Source organism: Adiantum capillus-veneris, chromosome 9 (genome assembly GCF_014529385.1).
Source record: "Adiantum capillus-veneris isolate H3 chromosome 9, ASM1452938v2, whole genome shotgun sequence".
NCBI lineage: Eukaryota > Viridiplantae > Streptophyta > Polypodiopsida > Polypodiales > Pteridaceae > Adiantum > Adiantum capillus-veneris.
In genome coordinates this window covers 122,525,585-122,537,835 of record NC_140939.1, presented here as the reverse complement: position 1 = coordinate 122,537,835, position 12,251 = coordinate 122,525,585, and positions in this window count along the sequence as shown.

Sequence of the window (12,251 nt, the reverse complement as noted above, 5' to 3'; positions counted from 1 at the left end):
TTTTTCTGCAACTCATTCTAAAACATGCTCAGTGATTGGAAGAGGAAAGTTGTCTCTAATGATAGCTGCATTCACTTTCTTGAGATTGACACACACTCGTAGTTTTCCATTTTTCTTGGGTACTACCACAATTGGAGAAACCCAATCTGTGTGTTCGATTTATAAATGAATTCAAATTCCTTTAGTTTTTCAATCTCTTTTTTGATCTTTCTGGCAAATGTTTCATTATATGTGTATGGCCTTTGTCTACTTGGTTTAGCATCATCTCTCATGGGTATGGTAAGTTGACTGATTTTCTCGATCAGCACCCTTGAGATCCTTATAAGACTAAGCAAAGATATCTCGATATTCTTTCAGTAAACTTAACAAAAGCTCTTCTTCTTCTTCTGTCAGGTCATTTGCAATGTAGGCAGGTCTAGGCTCTTCTCCTGGTTCGGCCAGATCTATCTTTTTTTGCGTTTTCAGGTCCTTCATAGGACTCGCCTTGTTTTCGTAGTTCCCTGACAAGTTGTTTGACTATGGTTTTTCGGTCTTCGAGAGTATATTTCTTGTAATGGGATGTAACGCTCATTACATCTTTACCATCATCTTTTGTGGTTTCCATTTTCGTCGTATATATCTCCTTTAGAGCTTTTTTCAACTCCTAATACTTCTTTTTCCGTTCAACTGGTGTCATGGTTGAACATTTGTACCGGTTTTCAGGTTTTTCTTGAGTTCTTTTCTCATTTTTCTCAATGTTTTTGTCATTTCATGTTCTTCGTTTAAAGAATATCTACCAATGATTTTGTCCTTGACACAATCATGTGCATCTATCTGCATCAGGAACTGTGTTCTACTGGAGACTGATGGCATAGGTCTAGCTTTTAGTTTCTCGTGTCTCTTTTTTGTCTATATCATTTTTTTCTTCTCAGTTTTTGGTTTGGAAAGTCAAAAAACTTTTCCTCCCCTCCTTTCATGAGTAGCTTAGCTCTCACATGTTCTTTTTCTGACCTTGAATCATCTAAAAGGTAGCTAAGTGTTCTTCTAACTCATATGTTGCATCATAGTAGAGGTCTGAAAAGACTTGTTGAGCTTTCCTCAAGTCCTTGGAATCCGGAATTTTGTCTTCAATGTTGGATGGGAATTATGTCATAGCTATCCTCATTGCAAACTTGAGTAGGCATAGACGTGTTTACACATACATCCATTGTTGCTAAAATTTGAGTCCACTCAAATGGCTTAAACAAATGCTCTGGAAAGGGTTCAGGTACAAAGGCTTCATCTGTGCAATCCCTTTCTAAGATACATTCTTCTCGTTTTAAGCTCCCATTTTCTGAGGCTCCACACATCCAAATAGGAATGTCTTTGTTCAACCAAGATGGAAACTTAGTTTCAGCCGAAGAGACCGAATCAAATTCTTGTATGGGCGTTTTCATGACATCTCTATAAGAGTGATCTTTTAGATTAACCCTTGTTATTGATCCCACTTGCTTCAAGTATAGATAACGATTCCCAAGTGAAAAAATGCGGTTCAGCATGAAATTTAAGCCCAATGGGATTCTCCCACAAAGTTAGGGAAACTGTTTTCCCAACCTTGGATGAGTTGGACTTGTCGCATGAAAGGTCTTCCCAAGATGATTTTGTAATTGAGTTTCTTTCCAAAGTCTACTATGGCAAAAGTGTGTTGATATTCAATCCACAGGAATTAACTATCACATTTTCAAGCAGTCCCAAGGGTCTTTCAATATGTCCATCAGCCAATTGCAATTTTATTCGAGTTTGTCTAATGGCTGGTTAACCGTCCCCAGGATTCTCATACCGCTTTTATGGTGGCTAGAGCTATGCCTGCCCCACTATCCAATATTGCCATGGTTTCTGTGTCATTATATCTCACCGGAAGGTTTGTGTTTCCTTCTTCCCCTTCGTAGTATTCTTTAACTTTGTTCATTGAAAGATATCTAATCTCTTTGTTATCCACTTCGTGTTTCAATTTTTCCAAATTTTTTGTGATTAGCCCTGTTATTCCCACCTTCTCTAGAGTTTTCTGTAGATCATTCCATAAATATGGCTTGATTTTCAGCAGTTCTCCTAAAGTAAAAGTGAATTGGATGGGTGTAGACATGATTGAATGGATGTTGTCTACTTGTAGGGTTTGTTCAGCTCTTTTTACTTGAGTGGTTTTACACACTATGGATTCATTTTCATTATCTCCCAAGTAAGAGGGTAATGTTTTCAAGGTCAATGGTTTAGACATTCCTGAAGCTTCAGATTCGCAATCCCCATACAAGGATTGTACATCCATGTCCATATCAGGAGGTAGGTTGTCTAACCAAACTTCCTCTATAGGAGTTGACTTCAGAGTTAAGCTCCCATCATTAATCTCTCTAAATTTTTCCCATAAGTGCCTTGGACAATCTTCTTCTATGAATGGAATTCCATCTAAGGCATCTTCGCTGTTCGGCACTGTAAGTTCTGGCTCTTTTGTTTCAAGGTGGGGTTCTATCACCACCTCGGCTTTTTCTTTATTGTTTCCTACCACAAACTCCTCCAGTTTTGCCATACTTTCTAGCTTGGGTTTTTGTTTTTCTAGCATCTCTTACGTGATTCTTACCAAATTTTGATAAGCTTCAAGCTTAGCCGATTCCATGTCTAGAGAAGGATAGTTTTTCCATTTGTTTTCCATGTTTTGGCCTGCTTTAAGTCCTGTTTGGTAATCTTCCAAGGCTTCATCAATAGGCTCAAAAATTTTGTCAACCAAAATTGATCCTCCAGATTTCATGGTGATTTCTTTGACTTCACTTCTAGTGTCTTTTACCTTTTCTTGGAATAGCTTCTTTGCTTTCTCCTTGATTTCAGCCCTTGGTTTCTGTTTTCTCATCTCATACCTTTTGTTTCTGCTTCTTTTGGTCTTTTGAGACGAAATTTTTTTATTCTCCGAGTCATCAGAGGAGTTATGTTTCTTTTTCTTAGCCTGGGCTCTAGTGATTACCTTGATTGGAACAATCGGTTCACTCTCCGATGAGCTACTAGGTATCACTTGGACTGTGTTCACCACTATTTTTTCCTTGTTTAAAGGATTTTTTGGACAATCTTAAGGGAAGTGTCCTCCTTTTTTGCAACATTGTATGCAATAAGAACTGGCTTGAGGTTCTTGTCAGGCTCTGGGCATTCATTTTTCCAATGATCATCTGCACCACAGTTATGACAGTTTTCAGTTCTTAGCTTAATCATGGTTCTTACCATAGGAGGTCTAACACTTTGATTAGCTACATAGTACATTGGTGCAAGCTCTAGTGTAGCATAAGTCACAGGTTCTTCCATTAGTGGTGGATGTGCATCATACCACTCTCATTCTACCATTACTGTAGATGGACTAGGCTCAGCATAGGGTGTAACATGCACTAGTGCTTGTTCATTTTTTACTCCCTCTGGATGCATGTACTTTACAGGTACTGCATTATGTCTAGGATATGGAGGTTGTTGACCCAACACGGATTGAGGTCTTTCCATACCCATGGGTGGCCTTTGAGCTTGGGCCATATTAGGGTGATACCTATACATGGGTTGTCCTTGTGGCCTCAGAGGCACGTATTGAACATTCCCATCATACTTTGGTCGGTAATAGCATTCATTGGTCTCATGGTTGGTCCATTTACCCTCGATAACACACCATTTTTGCGGCCTAATTGGTTGTCCCTGTTGAGGTATTCCTTGCCCTGGTCCCCTCATAGGTGCTTTTTGCATGTTATTCATCATGTCATTCATCCTTTTGAGCATGTCTTCTATGGCTGAAAGTCGTGCTGCAGCAGCAGCCGTTCCCACTTGTGTTGGTTTGGTGGATGTTGTTTTCTCGCTTTGGTTATCCTTAGGGACATCTTCTTCGTTGAAAATATCACAATCGTCTCCTAAGTCAATAGCATCTGATACACACTCTTCTAGAGTCGTATGCTTCTTGCTATACAATATAGCATGAAGTTATTTGTTTAGCAGTCCCTCTAGAAACAAAGATACTAGTCGTTCTTCTGCTGGTATCTCTAGCTCTGGGAATCTTGCAATGTATTGCTTCATTCGAGCTGCACAATCCCTAATCACCTTGTTTCTATTTAAAGCTATAGATTTGAGCTACCATATTGTGTTTAATCCCTGTTTTGGAACAAACAACTACAAATCCTTGAGCTAATGTATTCAAGTCCATGATTGACCTTGGTGGAATGTTTTGGAACCATGTCATTGCTTTTCCTTCTAATGTCATTCCAAACCCCTCGAATTGAGTATGGAAATCAAATATGTGTTTTTCTCTTAGCACTTGTTTAAAGTTTGCTAAGTGGTCGTATGGATCCCCAGATCCACCATATTTTTTGACCCATTTTTGAAAATGAGTTGGTCTGACACGTCTATTTGGTTCAACTCTTGGTCTCCTGACAGTTGGCTCTGTTCCGAGTCCTTCGAACCAGTCTGTTGGAAATAGTGACTCATGTGGCCCTGGCTTGGCTTTAGTGTCACCCGATTTTCTGCGTGATGAGGTGGTTTCTGGTTTCTTAACATTGCTCTCAGAAGATATCTCATGGTGTTCTTCTCTTGAAATAGTTTCTGGTCCTTGGCCCATTGGTCCTTGGCCCAATATCCAATCTCTTATGGAATACCCCTGGTATTTGGTTTGTTCCACCTCCTCAGGAGTCATCATAGCAAAGTTATTGTTATAACAATCCCTAAACACGTAGGTCGGTAGATCTGCTGAACCCTTATCTTTGATTTTGAAGATATAAATGATCTTCATGTGTGTTAGTTGTCCTGATTTGGCATGAGAAGTCCTCAGAAGATCTTTGACGTTTCTATCGTCCCAACAATAGACTCCGATACTCGGATTATCCATACTAAGCCATTTCAAAGGCTTCAAGTCAACTTGATGGTATCCCCAGAATTCTAAAGTTTATGGTCCTTCTTTTGCTGCCATATCTAGAATTATGGTAATTACCTCTAACCCCCAATTTGTCTATCATCATGGTTTTTGCCTTGTCAATACCGAGTTCCGTTTCTATCCATGTACATCTTTCCTTGTTTGTTTGCTCTGTTTTGCTCTTCAAACTCAATACCATGGTTATCAATGAAAATAGCATACTCTTTGTTAGGATCCAGGTAAACCTAAGCTCCATGGCGGTTAGTCTTATAAAAAGAGAGTTATGCATGTAGCACACTGTCGTTCCGGTTTTTGAGTGAGTCAAATAGGAAGACATTTCAGATGTTGAATCTGAAAAAGTATCTGAGAGTTCCTCGAGGATAGTGTGCAAGGTATTGCCTTGATTCACACTTCTTCGGTGGATACTCTACTAGCGGACTCTCTAAATATGCCTTGATTTCTTAGTATACAATCAGATCTAAGGTTCATAAAGACTTGTGAAGCCCTTAATAGAGCACTTACCATCGGATTGACTTGTTGTCAATTTCTTCTACTTGACTTGATTGCAACTTCTCTCAAGTTGTCAATTCCTTGTCGCCAACTTGATTCTTGTATCAATTTTGATCAAGTTAGCTATTCTTTCACAAAGACTGTACAATTCTTGCTAACTATTGTGACTGGTCTATGTGTATCACTTCAAATTGAGCTAAGTGAGTCAGCAGTTGAGACTTTCATATTATTCTTTTGCAAAAAACCAAAGGCTTAATCAGCAACTTGAAAACTGAGTGAACATGTACCAATTTGGATCCGATTGAATCCAAAATTGCCCGGTGGCCTTGTATTATATGTTGGTCTAACACTATGCAAGTTCAAAAGTAAAAAATGGTGTCTCTGTGTAGCAGTAGTAAATAATCGTGATTATTTACTTTTTCTCAGTTTTTTGTACTTTTTGGCTTGTTTTGCCAAGTATACACCTATTAAGGTCTCTGGAAAACTTTCAATAAGTTTGACAAAATTTGCTCAAGTTTATCAAACGTTTCGTGCCCGCAGTCTCACTTTTCAAGAATCTGGCTTAATTTTCACTTTAATAATCCAAATTTTACTAAAATTGATTTGTGTGGTATACTTGATATGCTTGACCTTGTGATACTCAAATGTGCAAGTTTATCAAATTTTGTAGCAGATATAAATAACCGCGATTATTTACTCCAGCTATCTTTTTGCAAGTTTTTGTCCCAATCTTGCCACAGATCTGTTAAGTTTCTCAACTTAAGCTCCCTAGCCAAGTTTCATCAAGTTTGGACAATTTTTGTTCATATGATCAATCAGTTTTGTGTCCGCAGACAGACTTTGCAAATTTGGCCACAATTTTCAATCCAATGATCCAAATCTTACCAAATTTGGTTTGTGGGATTATTTACAACATGGTAAAGCTAGTAGTATGCTGACTTGGTCAAAAAAATTGAAAAATGGGACAAATGTAAATAATCGCAACTATTTACAACTCGCAAACTTTTGGATCTTTTTGGTCAACTGAGCATGTACACATGTTTATCACATCAATATAAGCCTATGAATCAAGTTTCATTGAGCTTGACCAAAATTTTCCCCAATTTACACTCATGTTCTCAAAAGTCAATACAGACTTTATTTTTTATCCAGTTTTTGGTCAATTTGGTGATCCAAATTCTATGGTTCTTTACAAAGCATATGCCAAAAGCCAAAAACACGCATGTGCTCAATAGAAGTCTTTGTATCATGTTGTGCTTCGTATGGGGTAATAGATTGCAAAGCTTTCGAGGACACCTGTTAAGTACATAAGTGGCACACATGATGGCCTCAAGCCAAAAAGAATGTGGCAAAGCTTGACTTTTGACCATACATCGTGCAATTTTCGTAAGTGACATGTTTTTCCTCTCAGCAAGACCATTTTGCTAAGGCATATAAGGCACTATACATTGGTGTTTTATCCCACGACTAGCCAGAAATCCATTAAATTCATGAAACATATACTTCCCCCCTCGATCGGAACGGGGGTGTCGATAGTACATTTCAATACATTTTCAGCCATAGCCAAAAAAAAATTGAAGCACATAAAAACTTTGGACTTCACTTTAAGCGGAATACCCATGCATGCTTGGAGTAACCATCAATGAAAGTCACAAAGTAAAGATAATTGCCCAAGGACGGAGTTTGCATGGGCCCACAAACATCACTATGCACAAGTTGCAACCTGCATGTGGCCCACACTGAACCATCCTTTGGAAACTTCAAATGTTGCATCTTACCCAAAATCCAGCCTTCACAAACATGTTTGACAGGTGCTTCAAGAGGCGGCAAAGAAGCAACCATATCAGATGTTTGCAAATGCAACAAATTGGCAAAATTCAGATGACCAAAACGTGCATGCCAAAGTTTTGCATCTGAAATAGCCCTTGAATCTACAATTGTATTTGCAAAAATTTTTCCACACTTGTCATACAAAGTGAGCTTATACAGCCCACAACACAAAAGTCCAGATGCAACAATTTCATCACCAAATTTGAGATCATGAACTGTACATCTATTATCCACAAATTTGGCTACAAGTTCAAGTCTAGCAAGTGCAGATACAAACAAAAGATTCTTCTTGATCCCAAGTACATAAAGTGCATCAACAAGTGTGAAAGAACTGCCATTTGTAGCAATAAGCACAATCTTTCCACCTCCCTGGATCGGATAAGATGCATTGTTGGCACAAGCGACTGAATTCCCATGAGGGACAGACTCGAGAGAGGTGAACAATTCACGATGTGAGGTAATGTGCTTTGTAGCACCATTGTCAAAATACCACACATGTGAATCTGTAGCAAAACTGACATGCATGCACCATGGACATCAGGATTGTAAGTGCACTCTGCACTAAAAGACCATTCTGCATCAACATCAGCATCACTGTCTCCTTTCATAGAAGACTCAACAATGGCTGCATTTGTAATGGAACCAGCATTAGCAGTGGAACCACCCTCTTTCTTCTTAGCCTCTTTGGCCTTGAACTTAGGACACTGCTTCATCAAGTGATTTTAGATTTACAATAATGACAACGCATCTTCTTTTTGCCCTTATCACAAGAATTTCAAGACGAAGTGCTGCTAGCAGAAGCATTGGGAACATAAGTTTTGCCACTCGCAGCAAAACCATAAGAAGTGGCTGCATTGCTGTTACCACCCTTTCTTTGAGAAGTCATAAAAGACTATTCAACTGCATGTCGTCTAGTCCTGTTTTTTTTGGAAAGTGACTCTTGCACAGCAGTGTGCATAATGCATCAAACTTGACAACTTCAGGATTTCCTTGGGTCATAAGTCTCCAAGTACTAGCAAAGTTTGGTATGAATCTGATAAGGCATCAAGAAAAATCTGCACAAGGGAACTATTTGAAATGACTTCACCTGCAGAAATAAGTTGCTCATTGATATCCTTGACACCAACAAGGAAAGTGTCCATATCATCTTCCTCATGTATAATCTTTGATTCCAACTCCTTACGTAGCAAAGCAATTTTAGCCTCATTGCGGCTTGCATAAAGACCTTCTAGAATATCCCAAGCCTATTTTGCAAATTTTGTTGAATGAATATGAGGAACAATGGTGCGCTTCACAGACAACACAATCAATCCATAAGCCTGCCCATCCTTTACATCCCAACAAGCTTGTTCTACCGTAGGCAAAACAACTCTAAAAGAAGCAATCCTTGCAGCAAGACCTGCAACATCCTCAACAACACCTACATCCTCAGAACCAAGATATACATTGTAGGGAGGCGGTGTAGCACGACCTAATTGCAACCCACAAAATTGTCAAATCGTGGATCGGCAACACCCTGCTAGGGCATGGAAGCATGAGCCTATGATGTATAGACATAGAGGATTCAAAGGATCCTTCTACTCATCATAGAGAGAAGCCATGGAAAGGGCTTCCTCTAATCAACCACACATTCCTACTTCCTAATCACTTGCACACAATCATGTGGTTGAAATCAATCTCTCACATCAATCACTTTATTCACAACTCTTAATCACACCACTACACAAGCATGCAATTAACATACCTACTCCGCATTAGTGTGTCCATTCCGGCACAACCCCTCAATGCAACTACATATGCACACACACTAACCGCACACCTTGTAGAGATAGATGAAGAGAAGGAAGGCATAACCCTCACACACCATGGCCAATGGTGTGGATATAATAGATTAACTCAAAAAAGAATAGATTAACTACATATGCACACACACTAACCGCACACCTTGTAGAGACAGATGAAGAAAAGGAAGGCATAACCCTCACACACCATGGCCAATGGTGTGGATAGAATAGATTAACTCAAAAAAGGGATTAGGAGATCTACCATCACACTAATACAATCTCACTCCACATAATCAAACAAAGAAGACTAATAAGAAAGAAAGTGTAATTGATTATTAGAAATCAAGAGCTACATGGGCATGGAAAGCCCATGAGCCTCATGACCATCCACTCTACAAAGAGAAGAACTCTCCCAAGAATGACTACTCACTAAACATAGGGCTCTTTTATAGCTTTGGGCCTCAAACCCTTCAATTATGGGATAAAGTTGAGCTCTCTAGCTTAGAATTATACAACTTTGGAACTCCTAAATGAGCCCAAGGCCCTATACAATAAAAATGAAATATTGTGCACTATAGCACATCCACAGCTTGGTGCATAATTGGTGTAGCCCGTGTTAGCCACTGCTAACATTGCCCCCTTCCTAATTTGGCGCACGTCCTCATGTGCTGGTGAAAGTCCAGACACAAAGTCACGATAATGCAATGCCAATTGTACTTTCAAAAGGGGAAGCTCTCATGCATGCCAAACGAATTTTCCCTGTAGTGCAATGAGATTTTCAATCAAGACAAGCTCATAAACAAATTTTTACTGCAATAGATCATTTTCTTTCTCAATCAAGGCACCCACTCGATGCTCACACTTGCTCTTAAATAGCTTTTAGGGCATACACAACAATGTTATTATGGAAAGGGATCTGTAAGTTAACTCCCTCATGAGCGGTCAAAAAGGGTTCTTGCATCTAAATGAAACACTATAGTAGGAAAGCGGGAGGTTTTGAACTCAAGGTGCATTGTTTTCTTGATAGCCAACTTACCACTTACCTCTTTCGACAGCCAATGGAATCACCGAAAGTTTTCCCTTTCGAAGATCAATCATTTTCATAGTGCACAAACCAATGACTATAACGACTAAAACATGCAAGAATCAACAGTCATTCAAAAGAGATGAAAGACATGATTTGTTTTCTTTCGTTTTTTTTTTTCTTTTTTGAAGGAGGAGGGTGAGAACCACCTTCTAAAAATCAAAACCTTTTTGTTTTATTTTAATTTTTAATTCTCTGTTTTTGTTTTGATGGTGGCGGGTTGCAGCTGTGCACGGGGCCATCAAAGAGAGAGAGAGAGAGAGAGAGAGAGAGAGAGAGAGAGAGAGAGAGAGAGAGAGAGAGAGAGAGAGAGAGAGAGAGCATGTTGTCTGTGTGGGGTGCGTTTATGGCATTATGCGCCTAATCGGCAGGGGCCAGGGCAGCATGCCTGTGCGGATTTGTGGGCTATGAAGGCCTCAAAAGACACCAATCCATGAGCCAGGGCAGTGTGTACAGCTACGCGACAAAGCTGGGCCCGGTGCGCGTGTTGTCTCATAGTGAAGGCAGCTACGGCATATTCGGCAGAGGCCAGGGCTGACAGCATGTGTGTGTGCGTGAATCGGGATGAGCTAGCTGCCAAAGTCGCTTTCTGCGTGTGGGTCTCGGGTTTGTGTGTGTTGGAGTTTTTTCAACGCCAAAACGCACGGAGAGGGGGAGAATTTTCTTGCGCTTTTAACGGTTAGCAGGAATCTGCAAGCCCAAGTGGAGTTTGGCGGATTTGGGGTGGCTGGACTCACGCAGGAGTAGGAGTAGGAGTAGGAGTTGATGGGGAGTAACATATTTAAGACAAACACACAATACAATATAAATCATCAGTTATAGTCAACTATTGCATAGCTTAGCATTGCTAGTGTGTAAGGATACTGCAGCAATGCCCAGGCATTATATCATTGAGATAAAAGGATGTTAGAGAAGGGGTAAAACAAACTTTTAATGAGCTTCTTATGTACTCTCTCTCTCTCTCTCTCTCTCTCTCTCTCTCTCTCTCTCTCTCTCTCTCTCTCTCTCTCTCTCTCTCTCTCTCTCTCTCTCTAGCAATGGCATGGGTATTGCATGAGCCTGTGCATTCAAAGCCACCTCATGGCGAATCAATTTTGGCACGATATGAATCATTTTTTTAAAAATAATTGTAGAAAATTTACCGTCGTTCACAATCAATGCAACTCAAGCTTCCAAACATTCAAAAATAGGCAAATTTTACCCACATTATAACGCACACTATTATTTTCTTTGCCTCAATTACATGCTTGTTTGAACATTGATATTTTGAATTGAATTAAGCACAAAACCCCAATTTTGAATTGAATTAAGCACAAAACCCCAATTTTTCTTTTGAAATTCATATCAACTACACCTAATTGGGCAATGTTCATTAGTGTACTTGCATGAATACACTCACAATTTGGTGCTTAAAAATGTAATAATTGATATGTACATCTCATTGTTCAATTATCTAATGGAATTGTGCTTTAAACCTCCTAAATTGATTACCAATTGAATGTTTCATCTCAATAATCAAGCCAATTTTGTGGCACTTACACCAATGCTTGACAAATTTAATCATTATAATTGGTAAATGCTACCAATCATTCATTGACAATTGGATATCACATGCTATTGGCAACACACACATTATTGCATTTTTTCCATGTTCATCAAATTGATTTATCATTAGCATGGAAATACACTAAAAATCTACACAATTGAGCATCAATTGAGTGATCTATCCCAATTATCAAAGCCAATTGTGGCACACACATCAATTATTTGGCCAAATTAATCATCATAATTGGTAAAAATACCAATTATTCATTCAAGCACCAGATTGCACATGCCATTGAATAGGCACGCACACCCAAATTTAAGCCAATATTTTATGCAAAAATTACATCAATTCCACATTGCAATGCACAAATTTCAAGGTCGATTAAGCATAATTGAATGCATACATGCTCAATTTGTAAAAAAATAGCATTAATTTTACCTGATCAAGCAATGCACACACTAAAAAATTAGCACGAAAGATCAAATTTGGCTCAATTGGCATTGAATTTAGGCTTATACCTAATATCATTGCACACACTTTTTATGACCATTTCACAATAAAAAACCATTTAGGTGTCCCAATTGACCATCAATCATTAAAAATCAAGTGGTCATGGATGGG